We start from the raw sequence: 22884 nt of genomic DNA, 5'->3' as shown, positions 1-22884 counted from the left end.
TTTTGTTTCTATTCGTTTAAATGCTGCAGAAAAAAAAGAAGAAATCTATTTTGTTTTAGTTACAGGTGAACTTTTCCAACGACAACTCATGGTGATGCACAAAAAAGGTAAAAATATAAAACATATTCTGTTTTGTTCAACACTTTTCCATACCTGTTCAATCATAGTTTTATATATATATATGTATATATATATATATATATATACATACACATATATATACACATATATATACACATATATATATATAATAATTCATGACTGGATTTGACTACAAAAATCACACTGTTTTCATAAAATAACTCGATGTCATAACAATCACAAAATTAACAGCTACTGGACAATTTTATTAATCTGCATATTCTACCTATTAAATATTGATTATATAGATACAATAAACCAAGAAAATGTAATGCCTTTAATGACATTAGGAGATCAAAACAGATGAACAATTAAACAATTCAGTCAGGAAAAAATAAATTTAGCTGACACAATAAAATCCATATAAAATTAAACCAGAAACGACTATAATAAACAGGTAAAGCATGTTTTATTTTTAAAACATGTCTTATCTGTTTCTTATTATTTTGTGCTTTTATTTTGGTATTATTGTTTGATTTTTGTGTGCAGTTCTCAAGGCAGTTTATTGTCAGCAATGCTAATGTGTTTTATTCAATTTAATTTGCATTACTTTAATTGTATGATTGTATTTGCCTGAAATGTTTAAATCCTGGTTCCACATGTAAAGCACTTTGAATCTTCATAAGGCCCAAATTAAAGAGCCAAATAAAAAAATCTACAAACTAAATTACTAAATAACATGTTAATGAAGCTGCCAATTACTTATTATGACTTTAATTTAACACACTTGTTTTTAAACATTGCAAAATTTGATTAGTTGTAGTTTGAGATTAACATTCTAATCTTTTATTATTATGATTTAAATAATTAAACTAATATATAGCAGGAACTTTATATAAAATCAGTGAATGCCCTAACAAAGAAAAAGATGGTAGGGGAATAAACGAAACAGTATTTTAGTTAGTATTTTAGTTTTAGTTAGTTAGTTTGGCAGGTAAAGGCCATCACAGTTCTGAATCCCTTCATGTGAGTGAAGAGGGAGGCTGCTGTCTTAGACTCAACAATGGAAGGAAACATTTTGTGTCAGCAGCCAAACACCCGCGCTTTCTTCACTACATTTCACTCTGTTCTTTGTTTCTCTGTTTACATTTGATGCTCATCACATGCTTTCTAACTGCGCAGACAAATGCCATAATAATTTATTAGGCACTAAATGACAATCTTTGCACAAAAGAAAAGTTTTTATTCAGTGGGGGGAAAACTTTCGCTGTTGATTTCTGAAGGAAATCCCCACTTCTAAAATAGAAAATAAAGCATTTGATGAGTAACTGTGAGTCAAACTCTGTGTATTTTTATTGCAGTTTGGAGTCATCAGGAAGACATGTTTTGGTTGACAGATTAAGTGAAGTTAAGATAACAGGAAGGAAAACCAAACTGATAAACACTTTCTTTTGCCTAGGTTCTTATAGAAGTACACAGTTTTACAGCTATTAAAAGTATTTCAAAGCCATTTAAAGATTTTTTCTTGCACCCTTTACCACTGAGGGGATTCCACTCCTGTAAACGACACAATAGGTGAATTACTAGAACTCGACATTGACTAATGAAAAGACTGATGACAGCTGGATGAGGCGAACCCGTTTCAGGGTAATTTAGAAACGACCAGTTCCTGTGTTTGTTGGTTGCACCTGTTTGTTGTGTGTCAAGTTGTGATGAGTTTATTCTTATCAGAATATCTGCAGTGCCTCTGCAGCACTGCTCTCTCTGGGTTTGGAAGTGTGACAATTGTTCGTACTGAATTAGAGAAAGCCGCTGCAGAATACGTGTCTGCTGGAGGTACTGATTCTGACAGCGCCGGATACGAGCAAAGGTGCACTTTGTGCCACATCTAGAGCAAAGTAACCTGAGAGCTGATGAGGAGTGTGCCATCAGGTTTATCAGGTGCAAAATGCTCATGCTGCACAACTGTAAGATATAGTCAAATTGTCTTTTGGCTTTTGTTGTATGTGCAAACACATAAACATGTCTATATGCAAAGAAAACTCCCTGTCTGCCACACACAACACACAGTGAAACAATCTGATTTTAGCACCACTTTACTGAAAGGTGCCAGGTTTCAGTTCATAAGAGCCCCAGCCCTGTCTGCAAAAGGGTGTTACTGTACTGTTGAGCATGTTTATCAGTGCTATTAACATACTGGTTAGATGAAATTAAGCTTCTGAGGAAAAAAAACCTGTTCATATTCTCCAAAAACAAACTAAACAAACATTCCTTCAAAAACAACACAGATGTTACAATAGGGACCTTGTAAGGTGCAGATGAATCAAAACTCCAGTTACTGTATCTGTATCTGTGCGGACATGTAAAATGGAGCGTTTGGAAAACGATGACATCATCTCCTCCATTCACGCACGGCCATTGTTTCTTTTGTGTAACGAGCAGAAATGCCAGAAACAACAGCAACAACAATGGCTTCTGCTATTGTAATGCTGGAGATATTCTTGCTGTTCAATCATGCGTTCACATCATAGATTGTATAAAAAAAGTCTGAGTCTGAGCTGGAGTGACGAGGAGTGGAGTCCCAACACCCGCACCACCAATCGTCAATTACAGCCGCCAATCATTACATTAAAGCCACTTGAACAAACATCAGCGTGATAAAAAAAAAAACCCTAAAATTATTATTCCAAAAATCTTTGGAAAACATTTATTTAGCCTTTTCTTTGAGCTTTTAGTTTTGCGTGTGTTCCTTCACGAAATCTGGAGGGGTGAGGATTTATAACCTATACTGCAGCAGGCCAACAGGGGGCGATCCAGATGTTTTGGCCTCACCAATGGGGAACTGTCATGTTCTCTATCTTTATACACAGTCTAGTTGGAGTGTTCTAAAAATAACACACACACACCATTATGAACCTGGTCTCACAGGAATCCGTGAAATAGCCACAGATTTGCTTAACTCAAAATCCGTGGAATAGCCACGGAATCACTCAAATTTCCGTGAAACTGACACGGATTTCGCTACAATGCAAGTTAATGACAGTCATATCCCGTGGCTATTGGTTTGTTCCAAGTTACGTGACTTTCAAGGTCCCGGCGGTCAGAACAAAAAACATGGTGGACAGATCTCTCATTTTTAGTGAAAAAATCAATATTTTGACTTAGTTTCTGGATAAAAATGGATTTTGATCACATTTCTAGCGAGAAATATGTTTTATTTTCTAAATATTCACTCAGTGAATGTACATAATCACTTTGTATGTTGGAATAGCCACGGGATATGACCGTCATTAACTTGCATTGTAGCGAAATCCGATTTTGAGTTAAGCAAATCCGTGGCTATTTCACGGATTTCTGTGAGACCATGTTGACCATTATACATACACGTAAGGATCGCTGTTGAAAAAAAATATTATTCGGATTTGTTGAATTTAGGCTACAAAGACACTGATCTAGGTATAGGGCAAAAAACTTCCTGGTAAACCGTTATAAAAAACAATTTTAAGTGTACGTAAACGCCAGAAGTGAAGTAGTTATGAAGCTGACGTGACTACCGAAAGTGACATAGTTACGTAAAAACTCTCCAAATGGCAGAAGGCCTATCATAGGTGGTATATACGGCCCTCTAATCAAGTGTGACAATATTGAGTACAGCTGCTAGTACATCTTGCGGAACCAACACCCCAAACAGACAGGCGAGGCAGCCATCACGCCCATGTGACCGCAGAGTTAACTGTAACAGTATTTTGGGATTAGCCTGCATCTTTTAACCCTTTATCAGGCAAATAACTATATTTGGTAACTTCAGGTAATATTTCGAGAAAAAAGTTGCAAATCTACTCGATTAAAGTGGCAAATCTACAAGAAAAAAAGTTGCAGATTTAAGAGATTTAAAGTGGCAAATCTGTGTGAAAAAAGTCGCAGATTTACTAGAAAAAAGTGGGAAAAAGCAACTTTTTTCTCCCAGATTCACCACTTTAGATCTCATAAATCTGCGCATTTTTTCTCGTAGATTTGCCACTTTAATCTTGTAAACTTTTTTCTCAAAATATTATTTTCATATGTTTTTTTTTACACATTCTGGCAGTATGTAATATCCTCCAATATTCTCTAGGGTTGAAATTTGGAATTTGCAAGTACTTCAATGAGTGTCCTATTAAGGGTTAAAAATCCAACAGGGGTCCTATCTATCACAATACAATATGAGACGATTCCTCACTTGATTAATTACTTCAGAAGCAAGATTATTGTTATTATTATTCTCAATTGCTAGTTTCAAGTCTTCTTCAAGACAATGTGATGCCACTTGTGTAAATAATGGTCCCATTTAGAAGACAACAGATGATAAAGCAGGGCATGATTTGGGGCATGGCCTTGTGATTGACAGGTCGCTAAGCCGTCAATCAGGAAAGAAGCGAAACAAAGCGTCTCCACTGTGGACGTCTAAACAGCCGTGTTTCAGTTCAGAACTTTAACCCTTTCACAGCTTTTTCCATTTTTCAGTTCATGAATGTTTATTTTAAGATTTTGGTCATTTAAAAATGTCTTGTTCAGTCTTGTTACTAAAAGACACTTCAAGGAGTTGGCAGTTAATTTTTTCTGGTAATTAATGTGTATTTTGTTTTAGCGTTCACAGTTTATTTTGAGATACACCAGTCCTCGCACCACCCCAGTCCAATATGTCTCTCCCGGTTTCAAAAAACAAAGATGGCGGCAGCCGTAACGCTGAACTCAGTCCACAAACCAATGGGTGACGTCACAGTGACTACGTCCAATATTTATATACAGTCTATGATCCGTACATGGGTCACATTTCACCATATTGTTTATATTGGTATTTTTTAATATCAGTAAAGGAAAATAAGCTCACAATCTTCTTCTCTGGTATTTAACTTCATGTTGACGTAGTGTTCATTGCCATCTGATGGCCCGGCGAGTGTTGGGAGTCATTTGCTGATAGATATTTTGTAAAAACAAAAGGTTGGGTGGATGGATGTGTATTGTAAAACAGGGCCAAAAAATTGCATAAACGTGTTGACAGGGCCTGAGTTGGATCAAGACATTTCCTCAGATAACCCTGTGTCAATAAGGTGAAGTCTCTCTTCTCTTTCATCTCTACTTAGTGATCTATGAGCATCTGGACAGACCCAAACCTGGCTCTCCTCCCTCCGACTGAGAGAAACACAGAGGTTCTTTCACCACTAATTAGACCTTATTGATTTGATAGGCCCATGGACTACTTTATGTTTAATGTGTTTTTTCCTTTCCCAGCTCTGATACTGAGGTTTAAGCTATGCTACAGTTCCATTGTAAACAAACACCACTCTGTTTACCTTCATGTTTCCCCACCAAAATGGACTGTGTGAATCTCTCAGGGTTAGCAAACATGTTTTTACCTCATTTCCTACCTCATAAGACATTTGCAAAGAAATCTCCACTGTTCAAATTGCATGTGACCTTCTTTTTCTCCTCTTTTATTTGCACAGTGTTCTCTTTTATGGTGCATTACTGCTGCTGCCATTTACACTCTCTGCAGCTGAAAGAAATATATCAGATCTTCTGCTCATGAGATACAAACAATGCAAAGACTAAATTTGAAAATAATTCATCTTAAGCACTTCTAGCAGTCGAACAAATGGAAACGAACAAAGATTTTAGTGGACGTTCAAGCAGTGACGTAATTTAACTTTTTGTTTATCCTGTTTTGCTCTTATTCTGTGAACTCACTGGGGTACAATCATGGTCTTTCCTGTCAACAAATGATAAATTTTGGAAAATCAGTTTACCCTGTCAGCATATGTTTGCATATTATATAACAAGTTGCACCACAACTTCAACCTCTGCATTGGGAGGGGTGACAGGTGTTTGAATGGGTCAACAAAACTCATTTTTTAATGACAACCAGTGTTGGTTTGTTTTAACCATAACTACCATAGCTCCCAACGTAACCAGCCATTTTGTGCCTAAACCCAAGCAAACTTTAACCACAGCAGTAATTTACCAACAGTGATTTGTAACATTTTTGGAAGGAAAAGAGGTTGGGTTGCCTGAGAGAGACACCATCATGGGCAGAAGCATAAAGAGTACACTGTAAAAAAAAAATCTGTTTAATTTACGGTAAAATACCGGCAGCTGTGGTTGCCAGAACTTTACCGTAAGAAATACAGTGAGCGTATGTAAATGTAAAATATCAGCAAAAAAACTGTAATTTATACTGAATGATCCCATTACTTTCAGGATAATTGTGTCATCATGGTATTTCTCCATTCATTTTACATGAAAATTGTTTATTTTTACAGCACAACTGTGTGTTTTCTACAGTTTATGACAGTAGAATTTAAAGTTTTATGCTACTCTTTGATTTACAGTAATTAAAAGTATCTACTACGGTGATGTACAATGTTCAATTTTACGACCTATTTCTGATGCAATTCGACAGTGTTTTACTGTCATTTCTACAAACATTTTTTACAGTGTAGCAACATCTGTCACTCTCCAAGTTGGCTGTGATGATTCTCCTAATGCACACTTCAGTACAGACCTCGGTGTCTGAGCCACGGTTTGGTTTAAAATACGTTCTTTTGTTTTTGGTGGACGGCGAATGAGGAAAATGGGGAAAAGGTAACATGTGGTAAACAGTAATATGGGGGTAAATCACGCCCCCCTCCTCTCTCCGGCTTCGGTGATGGTTGCGTTTACTTCACTTCTACATACATAATGCTGCATTTACAGACGTCAGAATTATGGCATGAAATCTGTGGGTTTTGTGGCACATGTTCTGGTTACATTTTTTCTCCTTCCCTGATGGTGACACCACATGTGATTAGAGCTGACAACAGGTCCATTGAGGTATCAGACAGATAAGATCTGCAGCAACACAACAGGACCCGACCCACACCCTCAGACCTGGACTGAATGGGTGGAAACTCAGGTCAAAGGTCGGGTCTTGGTCACTGGTACTGGTGTAGACTAGGGTTGCAAAGTCTGGCCTGATATGTTTTTTGATTAGATTCAGGGGCCTATGATCTAAATGAGATGATATGATTTATGATATGCCCATTAACACATTTTATCAAGTCACAAAAAGCAATTGATATATGATTTGACAGTTTTATTACTGACCTCTTCCATTCCATTCCACTCTCATTCACTTCTATGGACAATTACAGTTACCAATTAAACCTAAATGCATGTTTTTGGACTGTGGGAGGAAGCCAGGTGAGAACCCACGCTGAAACGGGGAATAGTCTTTCATTAAGCAAAAAATAATAACTATAAAGTCCGATATTAGAAAACAAAGGTTTATCTCTTAAAAAATGATGATTTATAGCAATATTTTCACTTTGCATCAGTTATACTCGATCATTAAATTGACAAGTATCCCAGTCCACATAGATGTATTGTCACATCCCTAGCGGAGCCCTCGATTTCCAGGGACCAAGCTAAGTACTGCAGGGACTCAGTATCTGATTGATGCCTTGGGAACTGGGAAGAACTGTGAGGAATACACAAAATTTTGGTTATTCGGCATGAAGGCGGCGGTCTCATTCATGTTCCATTACCTCAGGAATGTCTACTGTGGAATAAAGGAGCACAGGCACATCCAAGGCTGGCATTCACCTTTCAATCACCCCCCCTCCTCCAGCCCCTCACCCCTGTAATCATGTTAGCTCATACATAATCACATTTCAATTACTGACAGGAGTGTGACCCTTGCCTCCCAACATGCCTAATCTAATACATGTGTTTCCTAAAAGACAGAGGGATGCCTTGTTTTGGTTGAAGGAGGAGAAAAAAAAGAGGAGCATGCATCAACGTGCTGTGTCATGCCGAAGCTATAAAAAGGGATGCTGCAGTTTTCTTTGGGTTCAGCCTGGGAAGTCTGCAGCTATTTTTAGCAGGATGTATGTGGAAGTGATGTAAACAATTTCTCTGATTTGGAGAGGAGAGAAGTTAGGGAGAGAAAGGAGGAAACAACAGAAGATGCATGCAGCAAGAAAAACAATTGAAGTTAAAAATCCTATAGACTGAATCAGCATGTGTGTGTGTGTGTGTGTGTGTGTGTCAGGGGCCCTCTGAACTCCAGGCCTTTCTGCAATCCCAGCATTCAGGAGAGTGGAGTGAAAACACCAAAGATACCCTCAGCCATAAATCTCCCTCTCCCCCTCCCTCCGTCTGTCCCACTGGGTAAGGTAACTCTTTCCTCCAAGACTTTTTCATCTCTTCTCCGTCTCTCTCTCTCCCTCCTTCTCTTCTTCTTTTCCCTTCTCTTTCTGTCTGCCTCCTCTTTCACTCTGTAATTCTCACTCTGTCACTCTGTGTCTGTGTGCTTAGCGGCCTTGTGTCATTATTATGAGCCAATTTGTGTCAATGCTAACATCCCATTCATCATGGGGGGAATGGTTTCCTCCAGGGCTCGGGGGGCTCACATACCTCACCTCTCACATTTTCACCATGGTGGCATCCGCTCCACTATGGGGTCGGAGGTCAGAGTTCCAGACCTCCTGAGTGATCACTGACTTCTCTGCTAACCCCCCTCCCTGCCCCCCATCTATCCCAGCTCTCTTACATTTACAGGTCTTCCCCCTTCTTCACTCAACTCCTCTTGGTTTTCTCCTCTTTCCTTCAGTCATACTCACATACACTGTAAAACATAATCTGTTAAATTTACGGTAAATTACCGGCAGCTGTGGTTGCCAGAACTTCACCATAAAAAATGCAGTGGGTGGGTGTTCTACTGTAAATTTAAGTGTAAATATCAGCAAAAAATGTCATTTAGACTGAATAATCCCGTTATTTTTAGGGTAATTGTGTCATTGTGACATCATGGTTTTTATCCATTAACTTTACATGAAAATGTAATATTTTTACAGCAAAACTGTGTGTTTCCTACAGTTCATGACAGTAAAACTAAAAGTTTTGTGCTATTGTTTGATTTACGGTAATTAAAAGTGTCTACTACGGCGATGCACAATTTTTAATTTTTCGCCCTATTTCTGATGCAATTTGACATTGTTTTACTGTAATTCATACAAACATTTTTTCTTACAGTGTATCATCAGTTCTTTTTGGCCTTAAATCTCTTAACATTTCTTCCTTCCTTTTCTTTTTTCTCACTCCCATTGTCCACACCTTTGGCAAGACAAACTTGACTTTTGCACTTGGAGAGTGTGCCACTAAAAAGCCAAAATGGTGTTTGATAAGTTCTAACTTGTCTCATTAGGCAGATGTTTCGATGTTTTTTTTTTTGAGAGGTTAGTTTTGAGAGGTCTGCACCATGCTCCATACATTATGCTTCTTTTCCCAAGCCTTACAACACCCACCCACCCTCCACAACCCAACCCCCCCATCACATCAATGGCTCACAGCCCTGACTCTCACTAAAACCCCTGCATGCGGGTCGATGGTTTATTTCTTATGAATGAAGGGCCCAAACGAAAGTGCATTCCTGTCTCAGCTCTGAGAGGAAGCAGCTGGCTGTTTGGTGAGTTAATGTCAGACGTCGGTGTTTTACATCCACACAGGAGAATAAGATTAAGCATAGAGTAAAAAGAAAAGAAGGAAGAAGAAGAAGAAGAAAAAAAACATGAACAAGAAAAACATGAGCGACAAGAAATGGGGCCCAGGAGGATGATGTGCAGAGAATCGCTGTGGAAATGCGTCCACACCACCTGAGGTTGCTCCTCCTGTGAACTGTGAGCCGGGACAAAGGAGGAATTGAAGCTGATGTGAAGGTGAAGGGTCAGAACGCAGAGCTAATATGTGTCTGTGTTGAAGCCTTCTCGTGGACAAATTCATTCCTTGTTTAGAGCGTGGCCAACGAATTAAGACGCTTGCAGTTGACCCTCTCGATTACACAACGCAAAGATTTGAGAAAAAGCTTGCGAGTGAGACTTTTCCCGCTATAGCCTGAAAATAAGCAGCTAAGCTGAAAGGATCCTTGTTGTTGTGAAGTCTCCCCTGCTTGTTTAGAGATGGTATTTGCTGTAAATCTGTGCAGTGAGAGTTTGGCTCCGGTGTGTCGCAGGCTGCCAGACGGAGGCAGGCATTGGGGAAGGAAGGGGCACGCAAGTCCGTCTACATTTCTCTCTCTGCCAGCTCCTAATTATGCTCAATTACACCTTTAGCACAAGTGGGCCGCTGTGGACATTTCTCAGGGTGTGAGGTCAAGCATTTCCTGTGTCTGTGAATGACCCAACGTCAGGGGAATTGTCTTGCATGGGCCTCCCTCTCTCCCTCCCTCCATCATTCACTCTCTCCGTCTTTTTGACCCCTCCTCCACTAAGCCCCGATCCCAGACCTCCACCATTCACCAACGAGTCAGATAGTTGGGGCTTAACCTCTTTGACTTGCTAGGGCTCTCTTCTCTCAAACACAAACAAACAGGAAAAGGCTTGCACACCCCGACTCCCGCACGTACACTCATGCATGTGTGCACTTCGTGCATGCGAATCGAACTTGCATACAAAAATCAGGCATGTTGGCATCATGAAACTCAAGATCAATTGTAAGAAAACAAAACTGAACACGACCGAAACTCAAATTCCATTTGATTTCTTTGTTTGTAAGTATTGTGTTCTATTTGATGCTCCTCCCTCTCTGTCAGAGACAGCTTTTCTATTTTCTGATGGTCTACTTCAGTTTTTAGCCTTCCATTGTTAACAAAACACCTTAATGTGCCTTTCAGTGTCAGCCTGAATTTTAATAACAGATCCGATCTAATCTTATCTAATCTAATTGAGTGAGTGCGTTTTTGTGCGTCAAAATGTGTGAGTCACAGCTTCACAAGAAAACGGCAAACCCGCCGAACAATGGTAGTGTACCAACAGGTTGGGTTCCCACACCCAGTAGGAAAATAAATACTCCATAATCACTGCCTAACAAAACAGGCAACAAGGTAAACCGAAAATGGCGCATTCCATGGGAAATCCATAGCGAGCAAGTACATGCTCGCTCCTCCACACTGACATTTCAGAGACACAAGGGAGAGATTAGAGGCGCATATGGGAGGGCCACAAAACCAGGATGAAAGATGGTTGAGGGAGATGGGGGTTAGGCCCCCTATTTTTATAAGATGAATCTGTGGTTGAAGTGACACCATGAGGATTGAAGTGACTGAAGGTAAAATGTGGAAGTGGCTCAAGTGAGCAGGCTGGACTTGGGAGGATGATTTATTGAACATTAAAGATTTGGAAATTGCACTGGCAAAACTTATTTAGGAGGTGACAGTTTTACAACATATATCATATCATGTATTGTGTGATATTTTTGAGCTCAGTGGGCCAGCTGTCTCTGCAGGAGAAAAAAGACAAGAGAGGAAACCCACATGCACAATCCAAAAAAAAAGAGAGAGTGGGAGTAAGAAATAGTTTTTTGGTGAATGAAAAACCTCCTTGGCAAGAGTGCATATGTTTTGAACATCTTTAAAACCACCCATTTGCCCACCCACCACCCCACACAGTCCTGCAGGCCACCACACAGTGGATACAGTTACTGCAATGACCTAGCATTTCACTCTGCCAAAAAGACAGGAGTGGAAACAAATATGAGGAAAAAAAAAGTCCTCAGAGAAAAATGGAAGGATTTTTTTTTCTTAAATGCTGAGTAGAGGACTTTGGTTATTATTGGAGGTGGGGAAAAATGAAAGAGGTCATTCATGACAAAGAGCCAAGATATGAGGAAACCACACTTGTGTCTGCAACAGGCAGTGGGAAGGCTGAGCCAAGTCTTAGTCTCAGCTGTTGTTCCAAGCCACACATTTATCACACAGGCACTTCCCGAGCAAGAAAAGACCCTCACAGGCAGCCCACGGAGGGGTGCAGACTTGCTCAAGTGACTAGATGACCCTGAATACCAGAGAGTGGCAGGTCTGTGGGATGAAAGGAGAACTTGTCTTGGCCTCTGTCTGTCCATGTGACTTTAAGTGCTGCACCACGTTAAGGTAGAGTGAGCCTTTAGAGAGAGACAAACTACCTGGCAAATATTTGTGTGCTGGATCGGCATTGTGGGCCATATGAAGAGGAGGAAAGCTGAACTGGGTGGAATATGGCCTAAAGCTATTAAACACACTGCGTTCTCCTCCTTCACATTCTTCACCTTGGAAAAAATGAACAGGATAGAGAAGGTGGAAGGAGTGGGTGAGAGAGAGAGAGAGAGAGAGAGAGAGAGGGAGCAGAGTCCAACCTCCACTATACTAAAGAGCATTGTATGTAGCACTTCAGTGGACTAACCATTATAGGAAAGCTATTCCAGGTTTTGGCCATCTGTCACTTTTATGAACAGTGCGGTAGGAAATTGGGTCTTTGGGTTGTTTGGCCTTAGAATAATGAGCCACTGAAAATGATTGTTATAGATGACCTCTCGGCACTGTTCTCATATGGAGCCAATCGAGACGCAGCACCAGAGGCCGCCTAACAATCAGGGATAAATCAGTTGGATGTTACGGGTCAGGGGTGTGGGTGGGTGCTGCAGGAGGTAGGCCTGGGAACAAGGTAACAACGCTCTTCCTGCCAGGAGGAGGGCTCCACTATGGGGTGTTTCTGAAGGAAAAAAGGCCTTGTTCCAATCAAAGTGTCATCAACAGGTTTTAATGCTTTACCTGAACCCTTGAATGGCAATGCATGAAAAGACCGAGGAGGTACTTTGAGGATTTCTCCTCCAATTAACCTTGAGATACACTGTAAAAAAACCTGTTGTTTTTACGGTTAAAAACTGGCAGCTGTGGTTGCCAGAACTTTACCGTAATAAATACGGTAAAATGATACTAGCACTGTTGATTTCCTGTTTAAGATTGGCATTTTTGTCCATATTTTTCTGTAATAAATATGGTAAAATTATATTAGCACTGTTGATTTCCTGCTTAAGATTGCCGTTTTAGACCATATTTTACCGTAAAAAAAAAAAAAAAGTTTTTCCATGAAAAGAAACACTGCTCTGCCATATAATTGACGAGAAAATCCTTTATAATTACATATAATTAAATATTACAGTATATTTCTGTTAGAGATATGGTGTTTAGTACATTAAACAGTGAGAAAAAGTATTTTTTACAAAAAATAAATGCAAAAATGATGGCTTGTATATATATTACAGTATATATTTTTTGCTACAAACACAGTGCCAGTGTATTTTACAGTGGAGTAATGTATTTTTTATTTTTTTGTTTTGGCTGATTTATACATCTACAGTATCTGAATTAACCCATTTATCATTTTACGTCTTTTACTGTCGTGGTTTAGCAGTTTTTCACCATAAAATCATTTTTTACAGTGTAGGGGAAATAAGTTGGTTCAACTTTATGAAAAATGTGAACAAATAGAGGGGTTATGGGAAAAAGGAAGAGAGAGTGCTGGGGGGAGGATGTGTAAGGAGAGAGGTGTGTATTCCAAAAAGCCTATCAGTCGTAACGCCAAGCCCTCTTCGGATGCCCCTCAGACAAAACAGACAAAACACCTGATAAGGTGGATTGTGAGAGACATTCCTCAGCTGAATGGATGTGTGCCGATGAGGGCACGCTGTGTGGTCAACACTGCTCACACAACTGATACCAAAAATTAAAGTCCCCGGAGAGTTTTCAGCCAAATGTCACACAGGTAGGTGATAACCAACCTGGTCTCACAGAAATCCGTGAAATAGCCACGGATTTCGCTTAACTCAAAATCCGTGGAATAGCCACGGAATCACTCAAATTTCCGTGAAACTGACACGGATTTCGCTACAATGCAAGTTAATGACAGTCATATCCCGTGGCTATTCCAACATACAAAGTGATTATGTACATTCACTGAGTGAATATTTAGAAAATAAAACATATATTTCTCGCTAGAAATGTGATCAAAATCAGTTTTTATGCAGAAACAAAGTCAAAATATTATTTTTTTCACTAAAAATGAGAGAACTGTCCGCCATGTTTTTTGTTCTGACCGCCGGAACCTTGAAAGTCACGTGACTTGGAACAAACCAATAGGAAAAAATATCAATGGGTTGGCCACGGGATATGACTGTCTTTAACTTGCATTGTAGCGAAATCCGTGTCAGTTTCACGGAAATTTGAGCGATTCCGTGGCTATTTCACGGATTTCTGTGAGACCAGGTTCGTGATAACACAGCTGATCAATACAGAAACTGTGTCGTCTCCTTGTATGATTACTACAGACAGAAAAGCTATAATTTGTTTAGCTAGCTAGCATGCTAACATTAGCAACTGGTTAGGCTATTGGGTAACGCTTTATAATAAGGTCCTTAATAACCATTAATTAACAAGTAATAAGGCATTGTTCTCGCTTTAGATCCGGTAGTTGCAAAAAGCATAGTTAACTTATAGTTAACTTATAATAGATGAGCAATAAAGTATATTTTAATATCAATAAGGAAACAAAATAAGATTAATAAAGGCCTGGCAAAGACATAATGGCTGGGTCATGGGTGTTTGTAATGCCATTATTAACACTTATATAAGCTTATAAACACACAATAATGTTAATAAGCATCTTGTAAGGACTTACAAGGGCCTTATTACTTGTTAATTAATGGTCATTACAAGGACCTTAATATAAAGCATTACCGGCTATTGTTAAAGCATCAAATTCTCATGAAGGGTAAGGTGATTTCCTATGAAAAAAGTAATGCATGGGAATTCATGTGTATAGATATATTCAGAGGTGGAATTATGGCAGTTGCTGTTTTAAACATGTTGTTAACATTGTGAACATTTTGTTAGGGGTTTATGCACCGAAGCTACTTTGTTAAGGTTAGGAAAAAAGGACAGGCTTGAGGTAAAAAAAAACCTGACTTCCCAACATAACTTCCAATTTGACATGAGTGGGACGTGAACACTGGTCTCAGGTGGTCAGTTATTTCAAAATTTTGTAGGAAAGCTAACAAATTTCAGCGTTGGAAATCATACCTGAAGTGTTTATGAGAATGGCCTGAGGAAAGTAAGATTAAATTAGATTTTTGTCATTTTGCTATTGTAATGATCTGCCTCCGAAGAACAAGCAGCTCATACAAAGAGTATATAAAAGTATATTTTCACAGATACTTTGGTGATTGTTGGAAAGGAAAGCCTGGTTTAGTTGAGTTATTTTGTTTATGTGACATGTGAATGAAGTATGTGTTATGAAGAGTTAATAACAACACAGCTCAGCTAGTCAGAAGTTATACGGTTGGATTTTTATGTTTAGGTATTTGAATATTTCCTTTTTTGACATTTTGTGAATTTATTTATTTATTAGACTTTAAAAAAAAAAGTAAGAGAGCTTTGACAATGACAACCTCAATAGAGATTTAAAAAAATATTACAACCCATATGACCACATATCATACTGAGATACACTATAAAAAATGTTAGTAGAAATTACAGTAAAACACTGTCAAATTGCATCAGGTTGTAAAATTAAACATTGTATATCACCGTAGTAGACACTTTTAATTACCGTAAATCAAAGAATAGCATATAACTTTGAATTCTACTGTCATAAACTGTAGAAAACACATAGTTTTGCAGTAAATATAAAAATTTCATGTACAATTTATGGAGAAATGCCATGATGACACAATTACCCTAAAAGTAATGGGATTTTTCAGTAAAAAATTACAGTTTTTGCTGATATTTACATTTACATGTGCTCACTGTAATTTTTTACGGTGAAGTTCTGGCAACTACAGCTGCCGGTATTTTACCGTAAATTAAACAGATTTTTATTACAGTGTACAGCAAGAATTGTTTATTTCCATCACTGCAAATGTTGACTAGATTAAATGTCTTTACAAATGTTGGTAACACTTTACAATAACCATCTAAGTAATGTTTATAGATGGTTTATAAACCAATTATTAACCATTTACAAAGTGCTATACATATTTAATCTTTAAATGTTTTCAACCAATTTCTTAAAGGTATATGAATCATTAACAAACTTAATATGGTGTTAAAAATATTAAAATGAGTGTAACTAAAACTATTGATAAACTATTAATTATAATTTATTGGTTTCTTCATGGTAAAGTAACTATAAACTTACATTAATATACCATCTTTTTGTCATTTATGAAGTTAGTTAAACATTAATAAATTATGTATTTAACATTCTAAATGGTCTATATACAGTTTATAAATGCTGATTAAACATTAATAATATCTGTTTACCATTTATAAATGAGGGTTATTGTAAAGTGTTACCCAAAAGTTGAGTCCTTCCAATGAGTTGACCTACTTGTTTGAAATTTATCCTGTCAGAACACTGTTTCAACTGTGAAGTGAGTCTAATAAAAAAGATGTTGCCAATGTTGAAATATATGATCACCCAGAGGGGCGTTGGAACCAGGAAGATGATTCCACTAACCCTCGAGCTCCTCCAGTTTCCAGCAGCAGACATGTGGTTGGTCCAGTTCCTTGGGTCATTTTGGCGTGGTTGAAACCTCCGCAGCAGCAGCAGCAGCAGCACAGTTTGTTCCCCTGGGCTTTTTATGTGCAGGTTAGAAATGCCAGTATGTCCTAAGGTTATGCAAATGCAGAGGGTAATAAAAGTGTTACATGTTACAGCAGCCCCTTGTGATGACAGAAAACTTGTTTCCATATCTACTGTCCCCTCATGACACCTGTCTGGGCTCTATCTTATCTCACATCTCATCTTGCTGCTGGGTCTCTCTCTCTTTTATCATCCTGCAGGCTTCCACGTCTCTCTACAGCCTCTAGTGGATCTCTACCTTTTAGTCTTCTGTAATTAAAAATCATACTGAATAAAGAGGCTGCCTTAACCCTTTATCAGGCAAAGAACTATATTTGGTAACTTCAGGTAATATTTCTAGAAAAAAGTTGCAAATTTACTAGATTAAAGCGTCAAATCTACAAGAAAAAAAGTCGCAGATTTAAGAGATTTAAAGTGGCAAATCTACAAGAAAAAAGTTGCAATTTACGAGAAGAAGTGGGAAAAAAGCAACTTTTCTCTCACAGATTCACCACTTTAACCCTTAATAGGACACTCATTGAAATACTTGCAAATTCCAAATTTTAACCCTAGAGAATATTGGAGGATATTAGCTAGAGTGTGTAGAAAAAAAAATATATGAAAATAATATTTTGAGAAAAAAGTTAACGAGATTAAAGTGGCAAATCTACGAGAAAAAAATGCGTAGATTTATGGTTTTTAAAGTGGTGAATCTGTGAGAAAAAAGTTGTTTTTTTCCCACTTTTTTCTCGTAAATCTGTGACTTTTTTCGCGCAGATTTGCCACTTTAAATCTCTTAAAAATAAAAGTAATCAAATGTTCACTGAGGAGCAGAGGAGCTGGCGGCTTCCTGATGAGTTGATATGGGTACGTTGGTTTTTCATTTGTTTCCTAAATTTTTGTTCAAAAACCGACTTTTTTTCTTGTAGATTTGCAATTTTTTTTCCGAAAGATTACCTGAAGTTACCAAATAAAGTTCTTTGCCTGATAAAGGGTTAACTGAGACCATACTGGGATTAGTGTAGCTATTATAAATAAGGACGTGGGTGAGAAAAGTGAGTTAGAGAGACTATATCCCAAACCGGACACATCTGCAATGCCGCACTTTCCAGTGTTTTCACGGTCATTTCAAATAAGATCGCCACCACCAGTGTAGGTTTAATTGATTTATACATATTTAACAATCTACATGTGAAATGTAATTTATGTACATGGAGATTTACATGACAAATTACAATACGAAAGTAACTCTGATGAGAGAAAGCAGTAAGAACGATCGGGCGACGATCTTAAAAGAACATCTTTATTTTTACTGTACAGTATTTTATTGTGAAGGACAGAAGTACGGTCCAGGTGTGTTGATAACGATGGTTGATAACGCTGATATTTATTTGGCTTACCCAGAAACATTCAATTTCCCCCGAAAAAAACCTTAGCAGCCCCTATTGTTTTATTGTTTTAGAGCGAGGAGATCCAAGTGTCCGATGTGGGATAAAGATAGCGCACGGCTAACTCACTGGTGTTAGCGTCCTGTAGCCCAGCCATTCTCAACCTGGGGGTCCCGACCCCAATTGGGGTCGCGAGATGATTTCTGGGGGTCGCCAAATCATTTTGGATGGATCATTTTGGTGATTTTGTGTTTTTTTTTGTCAATTTTGTGTCTTTTTTTGGTCATTTGTGTCTTTTTGCTCATTTTGTGTCTTTTATTGGTAATTTTGTGTCTTTTTTGGGTCAATTTGTGTCTTTTTTTGGTCATTGTGTTTCCATTTTTGGTCATTTTGTGTATTTTTTTAGTAATTTTTGTCTTTTTTTGGTCATTTTGTTTCTTTGTTGGGCCCTTTTGTGTCTTTTCTGACAAATTCCTGAGTTTGTATGATGTGAACTGTGTGTGTGAGATTGTGTTCAGTGAGCGGGGGTCACGGACAACATACATGTTAAATTGGGGGTCGCGACTCAAAAAGGTTGAGAACTACTGCTGTAGCCAACTCTGGTAAAAAATCTGTTCAAACAATATATGGTTCGAAAGATAAGAAGTTAGACTTTAGTTTCACATCATTAAGTTAATTGGAAGCATAACATGATCATTTATATTAGTAGTTAATGTGAAATTTTGATAGAATCTTAGCCGAATGGTGTCCGATTTGGGATAGAGTTGCGTTACATAAATAGATGTCTCGAAAAACAGATGAGGACTTTTGTTCTGAGTATTTCTTTACATCCTGTTCTCCTGGAGAACCTTTTCTTTCTGTCTCTGTCCCCACAGGAGGCATTTTGCAAACAGCCCACTCTACAATAATATCAGAGAGGGGAAAGAAAAGGGGATTGGTTGGACATATGGAGCCTTTCTCCTCAAACTACCTTCTACTCCTTCTCCCCACCCACTTCCTCTCCATTTACATGTTGGCATGGAGGGTCCGCTATATTAAATGCCATCAGAACCAGTTAGTGGGGAGTGGAAGTGGAGCATAAATCCCAGGCTGAGCAAGCGCAACCGTGTTGTGTTCGTCATGAAACTTATGCTTCGTACTAAAGTTCCATGTGAAAACGTCTAATATTGTCTTTTATTTATCATTTTAGTGCAGTTCTGTTTTCTGAATTAAAGAGGCTACTCTCTGAGGGAGCAAAAGAACCATGCACCGGTCTTAACGGTATAATATGTAGCTTATCGGCATTAAAATGAATAGACCTATGTTTTATATTCATGTTGTGCACTTAACTTACCTAATGTTTCCAAAAATGATCAAACCGAGAGAAATCTGTGATTTTATTCATAGCAACGCCCATTTTATTTGGTCACCTGTCAGTTGCGTCATATCACCTTTGCAAAATTTTGTGCAAAAAGTTTCTCCGTCTCTTTAAACTACTTCTGTGCAGATTTCTGACTATTATGCCCGGAGATCTCAGGCCGGCAAGCACAGTAAATCTCTTTTAAAAACTCACTTTTATCGATTGGCCTTCTCTTAATTTCCTTTTATTACTGTCGTATGATTACCTTGTTGTGATTGGCTATTTTGAATTTTACATTTTACATTTTTTAAAAGTTTTTTTTTTAAATGTAATTTCTTCTTGTTGTTTTATTTTGTTGTTGTCAGTAAATTGTATTTGATATGTTTTATTTCTGTTATACAGCACCTTGTAACTTGCTTTTGAAAGGTGCTATATAAATAAAGTTATTATTATTATTATTATTATTATTATTGTCTAGTCTTGTATTTCTCCATGTCTGACTATTGATGTTTTCAATGTATTGATGTAGTTTGAGAGCTGCTTTATTTATTTCTAGCAGCAAACAGCTCTGCTCCTGCTGCCTTCTCTCATCCACACACTACACTATACAGGTGAGGTGCAGTTCATCACCAACGGTCCTATTTCCTTTCTCCCAATGCATGCTGGGATTGGACACGCCTGCTTCAACTGCAATAATTACTAAGCAGGTGGATACAATGAAAGAAAAACGAACCACAAATTAGGAAGCTGTTTGAAACCAAAAAAAATGGCTTAACCAAGGAACTGTCTCTCAGCCAATTCAGGCTTTGTTGGCATGAAGTATATCAAGTTCCTCTCTCTCATTCTCTCCCTGGAGCTGAGTTATGAGGTGCCACAATCACTTGCTGCATGCAGACAGCTGCCCTTGCAAACGGTGGCAAAGGAAGACAGTGTATGAAGTTTGGAGCAAGGGACCTGCTACACTGTTAAAAATGTCTGTAGATTTTACGGTGAAAAAACTGTTAAACCGTGATAGTAAAAGATAAATGATAAATGGGTTAATTCAGTTTCAGTAACAATGAAACACCCTAAATGTACACTACCGGTCAAAAGTTTTAGAACACACCAACTTTTCCAGAATTTAATTGAAAATGATGCAGTTTAATGTCTCAGTGTACTCTGAAATCAATGCACATTTGCAACATTTAAAATTCTTTAGAGCATGATAGTGTTTTGAAAGTAAAAAAAAAGATTCAAAATCACATTTTATGTTGGACTAAAGGGCTAAAAAAGGCACAAAATGACCAAAAAAGACACCAAAAGACACAAAATGACTAAAAAAATACACAAAATTACTTACAAAGACATGAAAAGAATTCAAAAATGGACAAAATAGCCCAAGACCCCATAGAGTTAAGTTGTTAACCCATTTCTTGTTCCCTGAAAAAGGCCAACTTGTTTAATTCTGAAATGTACATTATTTTTCAGTTTTGGTTAAGCTTACCTTTTTTTATTTACCTCTGGCAGTTCACCACTTACCTTTGTACCCTTTCAAGCTGTTGATTTGACTAGAACTGCTTGAATTTCATTAAAAAACTGGAAAAATTGGGGTGTTCTAAAACTTTTGACCAGTAGTGTATATATCAGCCAAAACACTATTTTTTCCTTTTTTTTTTTTTTTTGAAAAATACATTACTTAACTGTAAAATACACTGGCACAGTGAATATAAAAAATATACTAACATATTTACAAGCCATCACTGTAATTTTTTACATTTATTTTTTGTAAAAATACATTTTCTCACTGTTAAATGTACGAAACACCATATCCCTAACAAAAATATACTGTAATATTTAATGGTAAAATCTTTAATCTATGCAGCATTTATAAAATATTTTCTTCTCAGTCATATCTGCCATATGACAAACAGCATCTCTTTGATGGAAAAACGTTTTATTTTTTACGGTAAAATATGGAATGAAATGGCAATCTTAAATGTGAAATCAACAGTGCTAATATCATTTTACCGTAATATTAGAAAAAGTTGCACCGTATTTATTACGGTAAAGTTCTGGCAACCACAGCTGCTGGTTTTTTTACCGTAAAAACAACAGTTTTTTTTACAGTGTAGAGGGAGATGGGGATCACTGCAGAGGATGACAACAGGGGTTCGTTATTAATAAAGCACATGGTATGTTAAACATACACTGGACAGTATGAAAAATCACACATATGCTGTATACAGTGGCGGTTCTAGACCAGTTTTACTGTGGGGGCCAAGGAGGGGCCAGTGTTTAATCAGAGGGGCACATTAGCACATGAAAAAATGATGATATTGATGATGATATTTAAGCATTCAAAATCTTTGAATGTCTTGAAAAATACATAAAAAAGAGCCAAAATTACCAAAAAAGACACAAAATAACTAAAACAGACACAGAAAAAGAACACATAAATGACACCAATGACAAAAAAGACACAAAATGACAAAAAAAAGGCACAAAATAACCAAAAAAGACACAAAATTACCAAAAAAAGACACAAAAAGACACAAATGACCAAACAAGACACAAAATTACTTACAAAGACACGTAAAAACATGAAAAGGATTAAAAAATGGACAAAATAGCCCAATAAGACTCCATAGAGTTAAACTATTATACAATGTTCACATTCTGGGTTCCTTTTGTGTACAATGAGATATTGTATGAACAATTTGACACAGGGGCCACAGCAGGGGCCAAAGGCTTCTTCACAGGGGCAGTGGCCCCTGGAGGCCCCTGTGTAGAACTGCCACTGGCTGTATACGTGCATGCACACACGGAGAAATGCACAGAAAAAGCTGGTCTTGACACAAAATAAAAAAAGGGAGAAAAACCTCAACAAGCTGTTGGCTAGTTCTCTACTTGTGCACAGTTTGACCATGAAAGACACAGATTAGAGGCCACTGTATAATTGTGCCTGTCAACAGCCCATTGTGTTTGGTTTTCAGAAAGAGGCCATATGCTCAGTTCTGGTTTCCACTGTCATTCTGATAGAGCCATATATAACACAGCCTAATGAGAAGCATCCTAACAATACAGAGAAGGAGTTCACTGCATCTGTGGACTATAAAGTGTGTGTTTAGCTGGAAACAACAGCCCCACATGAACTGGCTTAAAAACAATAACAGATGCACAATCTGTGAGGTAAAGTTAGAGAGATTAGATTTGTTGTTTTTCAATATATATGAGCATGAAACACATGTCAACTGCCAGAAACATGGAGACAGAATGAAGATCGAAGCATGTTCCTGTTGCTCTCCCACACGATGTGGACAAAGTGAAAACCCAGCAAGCTTATACACTATGAGGGCCGCTATGGAAGTCCATAAAAACAGAAGAACATGTCTCTTTTGTAGTGGCTGGGTGGGTGTTGCCATTGTCCAGCATGTGTTGTTTTTACTTGCTTCCTTGTTCTTGTCTTTAAATATACCTTGGCTGTTCAGTTTTTCGAAAATTGGCAGAAGAGGAAGTGATCAGCTCAAGTTCCCAGACTAACAAGCCAATCATTAACAGGGTGGTATGTGCACATCACAATTCTTTAAATTTTGAGATGCACATGTGAGGTCTTTTGTTAGAGAATTGCAAAGGCTACTCTCTCCAGTAG

Source organism: Centropristis striata, chromosome 6 (genome assembly GCF_030273125.1).
Source record: "Centropristis striata isolate RG_2023a ecotype Rhode Island chromosome 6, C.striata_1.0, whole genome shotgun sequence".
Lineage (NCBI taxonomy): Eukaryota > Metazoa > Chordata > Actinopteri > Perciformes > Serranidae > Centropristis > Centropristis striata.
This window is presented reverse-complemented; position numbering follows the sequence as displayed.